Here is a 5,318-nt window from a genome sequence, read left to right as displayed (position 1 = left end):
GAGATGACAAAGATGATATCACAGTGTTGATATTTGCTAGGGAACGGGTTTGTTTATGGAGGTTCAATGGACTTAATTTTTCCTTAACGAGGTGAAGTTCAACAAAAACCATATAATCTTAATTATCAATGTCTACAAAGGGACGATTTTAAAAATACATTTTTCTCATTCCTTATGACTGTGGACCAAAACGTTTCCGCCAAAAGAACATCAACTGAACAAAATTAATATTGATTTTTACAAGACTTTTAAAATCATACTCATTACTCTTCGCTATGCATATTTCCGAGGTAGGCCACATTGAATAAACATTCCAGGACATACATTACGAGTCGCTTGTTAACCTATCCATTTTGTAAAACTGTTCAATCACGTCTCGCCACTGCAAGTAGGCAAGTGGTACTCATTCACATTTGAGTTGTGATACGGAATTGTGTACATGGATTTACCCAATGCTTAACGCCGGTGCCATAGTTTTGTGACAATTGCCATCCATACTACGCAAATCATCGCTTGAATCTTGTGACAAGACGAGACACCATACCAGTGAACGATGGGACTATGGCTTCAGAAGCATACTCGAATATTATATTATTAAGTGTAAATATTTATAATATGCATTCTATTTTAAGGTTAACGAGAGATACATCTTAAAATCTTTTATTATTATTGGCACCATAGAGTTGGTTTAATTGTGGTCACGGGACACGTGTCTTTTCCTCCTTCTCCTCCTTCTTCTAATGTTCCTGCTCCTTCTTCTGACCAGCCAACTTCATCATGTATATGACAAGCCTTGCTTGTTTTGTTGAATGCTCTCTTCAATGATTTTATTGAGTCTTTTGCTGGTGCCAATAATATTTTATCTGACAGACCACATTGTGGTTTTAAAAAAAGGAACATTTTGCCTATGTTTTGAGGGAGATCGTTTCATGTCATATAGTTGATAGAATGAATCATACAAGTCGCAACTCCGTTGAGCCGGAGACAATCGCAACTGTGAGCGTTGTGAGGACAGATGGACATAATATGCCCTCACTTTGATCTTGTAATGTTGGGTCGAATTCCATTTGGCAATTAATATGCTGTTTATGTCGCAGTTTTGATGGTTGTGGATTGCATTGACTTGTCAAGACGGCGATGAAAGATACATACCGTATAAGCCCAAAGGTCGTAATTTCCTTTTTAGTTTATATTATTTAGACCAAAAGCATCACAAAACACTGCACGACTTAATTCTAATATCAAACAAGTACAGAAAAAAGTAAAATAGTCACATGAGCAATATGTGTATATCAACTGGATCCAGTTTAAATCAAATAAGTCGATAAAACAAAGTGCTCAGGACTTATCAATAGGTGACTTACACTGTTTGAAGACCATTTTAGACTAGTATGTTTTAACATGATATAGATGTCCTCTTGCTCCAACAATTATTTTAAACAAAATGACACTTTTGTAGCTGTAAATTGTTTGAAGTAGCAATTGTATTGATGGTGATAAGTCTGTTGGGTTAGTATGATAAAGTTCATTGGAGTAAATGTCTGAGTATTTAAATGGTTTAGCTATCCATTTACTTTTTAAATGAGAGTTTAGACCTTTATTCAGAGTTTTCCCTCTCATATCGACTTTAGGGAACAGTCTATATTGTAATCATGAGATAAAAAGAATATTTTAAGTTACTAAACTGCATTTTCTATGTTTGTGAAAGCCAGACTTTATATAGATTGTCCCAGAAGTCTGGAACGAATAACAGAACGTATTTATTCTCAAACTAAAAAGGATATCATTATGACATTTGTTTGTTTCAGTTCTTAAAGAAATAGTTAATTTTTTGTTGTTGTTGTCACGTTATTGATGGCAGCTGAATCAGCAAAGAAATGCTCAAAATGCTAGGAGAGAACTTGAGGGATTTTGGTAAAATTTGTATTTGATTTACATAATGTAAGCATGCATTTTAGTAGATCTGGGTTGGAATAATATGCCGTACACTAATAAACGTCTTTCTCATTTTGATCAGAATTCATTTACTTCATATTATCGATAAATTAAGAAGAATATTAAAAAGCATCAAACGGGAGACTTCAAAAGATGAAAACTTGAGGCTATAAAAGCCATGCGTATAAGGAAGAGGTGGAGATTGATATGGAATATAATTATGAGGTAAAAACACTGATCACGGAATAAGAGTAGGAGGGGATGAGAGAAAGACCCGGAACAAGTCTGAGGCAAATGAAAGGGACAGAAGAGAAAATAATATTTCGATACTCTCTCTGATCAGGAACAGATAAAGGCCCTTTGTAACTCCAGTGATCTACTTACCGAGCTTTTCAGGACCGCTGACTTCTTCAAACTTTCTCTCCAAAAACAGATGGCGTTTTCGGAGAGACGAGTGTGATGTCTCAGCTAGTAACCCCGGCGAGGTAGACCAAGAATATAGCCGAAAACATCAAAGTAAAGAAAGGATAGAGAAGGACAAGTAGAATAATCAGATGAGAGTGGAAGAGGGACTCCGTTGTTGGTTTCCCTCCAGACGTTGGGCCATTACACTGAATCTAGCCTAAAAGAGAAAGGGAGAATATTTAGTAGACTGTAAAATAATAATAACAAAAGGATATAGAGTTTATCGACACCTAAACATTTATTACAGAAAAACTAGTTAACAAACTAAACAAATTTAGAACGACACAACTCTATTTATCGTTCGTCCTTCGCTTGTCTCTTTCCTGTCATCCATGACGAATATGAACACCACGGCACGGATAAAATAATGAAATGAATAAAACAACCGCTGGTCGCGGTGTGGTTGTCTAGTAATAATTAATTCTTAATTTTAAGTTCTTTATATTTTGCATTTTGGTCTTTGTTTTATGATTTTTAAACTGTTTTTCAAAGAAAGTTTTAGCCCGAAATGATTCTTGTTACGTATAAAGTGATACTAAGCTGCTAGAAGATCTGGAATTTAGTAATGGATTTATGTCTTTATTGATTTTTGTTGTCGGCTGAAGAAGGAGCCCGAAACGTTCCGTGCTAGGTATTTTGTTCTTCTTTTTTCTTTGAAGCTGTTATATTCATTTTTGAAAATTACTTGTTACGTATTTTTATTACTGCTTTTTAAAAGATTTCTTATATTTATCTTTGTTAAAATATTTTACGTTCCACAGAATCAACAGAATCAAGGTGGGAAACCGAGCGTTTACTTTGGAATCCAAATGAACGTCCAATTAATAGATTTTAAAAAGTTTCAACACAACTAAAAGACAAGTTTATCATAAACCCATTTCTATAAATAAAATGGTGTAATAATATCAAAGTTTGCATAATTAATTTATGACAACAAACAGCCAAGCCTTCATTAATTTAACAAGCACCCAAAAATTGGTGTAAATAAATTATTTCAAAATGAATTTATTTCAATTAAAAAGCTTTTGAAAGGTATAAAAGTATATCTATTTCTTTCTCCTGCCGTCTAAATTTTGAACTTTGTTTCCTCCTCGCAATTTCGCGCAACAGTTGGGAATATGTTTGAAATTTCAGAAAGCAAAAGGGAAAGAATCCTTTATTGTAGTATGATGCGGTATTAACTCTCTCCTTATTTGCAATTTTTCAAATTATTTACAAAGCTTCACACCCACCTAGTATTTTCTTACTCAAACAGAAAAGCAAGAAGTACATTCTATACATAAAACTGTTCAGCAAAATTAGATCTACAAAACAGTATCAAGTTTTTATAGATATAATACACATATTTCCTTTAAATATTGTGATGCACAAAGGATCAGAAAGAGAAAAGTGTTGGTTGCATCGTAACGAATGTGACGGTTTTCCTATGGTCGGTAAGGAGAGGGTTAAAATAATAACTCTGTCAACTTATGTACCATCTCATCATATAGATCAAAGATTTTAGTAATTTAACTATGAATAAGTAAGGGAGAGGGAATGAAATTAAAATTCTCTTTCTCACTCCATAAGGAGATGTATCATCAAATGCAAAGTAATATTAACAGGCGTTATTGAATTACGTGAAACCTCGCAAAGTGAACATAATATTTTGCGTACTAATTATAACATTTTAAGGAACAGACTTTCGAGGTTCTCCCTTTACCCATCAACGACTCCAGACCTTTCGTCAATTGAGCACCCATAGGACTGGGTTGGACGCAATGGTGAGCAGAAACATATAAATCAGGGAAGATTACTTCACAATATTGGCCGAAGACGCTGCCGTACAGCGACAAAACCCCGTATCTTCGAAATTGGGTCAAATAGACATTTTTATATCATTGTGATCAGAATGACACCCTGCAACTACTCCCAACATATTAGAGTCTTAAAAATAAAAAGCTTAAGAACTTTTAAAACACCGTATGTTGCTATTTCTATCGGCTGATGCAGCGACAAAACCCCGTAAGTCCAGTTATACTGGGTTTTGTCGTTGCATTGCCTCGATACGGGGTTTTGTCGTTGTATAACCGGCCGTGTAGTACTGTATAATTGGAATTTCTTCATTAGCTTAATACAAATCGATCATCAACATCTTCTCATTCTTCTCCTTCTTTTTCTTTATCCCCAAACTAATCCTTTTCCTACTCCTACTCTTGCTCTTCCTCCTCCTCCTCCTCCTCCTCCTCCTCCTCCTTCTCCTCCTCCTCCTCCTCCTCTTTTTCTTCTTCTTCTTCTTCTTCTTCTTCTTCTTCTTCTTCTTCATCATCAACATCTTCTTCTTCTTCTTCTTCTTCTTCTTCTTCTTCTTTTTCTTCTTCTTCTTCTTCTTCTCCTTCTTGTTGTTGTATATCTGTACTCATCAACATTTTCTAAACAAAAAACTTGAAAAAGCAATAAAATAACAAGAGCAAAAAATAAATCAAAATGTTATATTATAACACAATGCTTGTATTTTTTATTATTTCAGAACATATGAAAAAAATGAATAAATAATATTGTAAACACAAACTTTTATGAATAGTGTTTTTCTGATCAAATCGCGTCACTAATCCTTACAGTTTTGATATCAAATATCAGTTTAACGAGATCAAAACGCACATGTACGGCCATTTTGGTTTCTTATTTGCAAAAAAAAAAAAAAAAATAATAATAAAAAAATTAATCTAAATTTCTATATTTCTGATCATTTAATATTCTCGGTTACTATTTTTCACCTGGGGCATAAAGCCTAACCAAATATCTCTCGAATCTGAATCCAATGGTGTTATAAGTTACAAAGACGTCATCCGGACACGATAGCCAGCTCTTTTTTACATTGCCATGGTGTTGCTTGGCGTTGGTCTAGGACGAGACAACGCCACTCATAGTGACCTCTT

This window comes from Berghia stephanieae, chromosome 3, assembly GCF_034508935.2.
Source record: "Berghia stephanieae isolate SIO BIC M18660-M18661 chromosome 3, UCSD_Bste_1.3, whole genome shotgun sequence".
Taxonomy (NCBI): domain Eukaryota; kingdom Metazoa; phylum Mollusca; class Gastropoda; order Nudibranchia; family Aeolidiidae; genus Berghia; species Berghia stephanieae.
The sequence above is the reverse complement of the archived record's forward strand: the minus strand, read 5'-3'. Positions refer to the sequence as shown.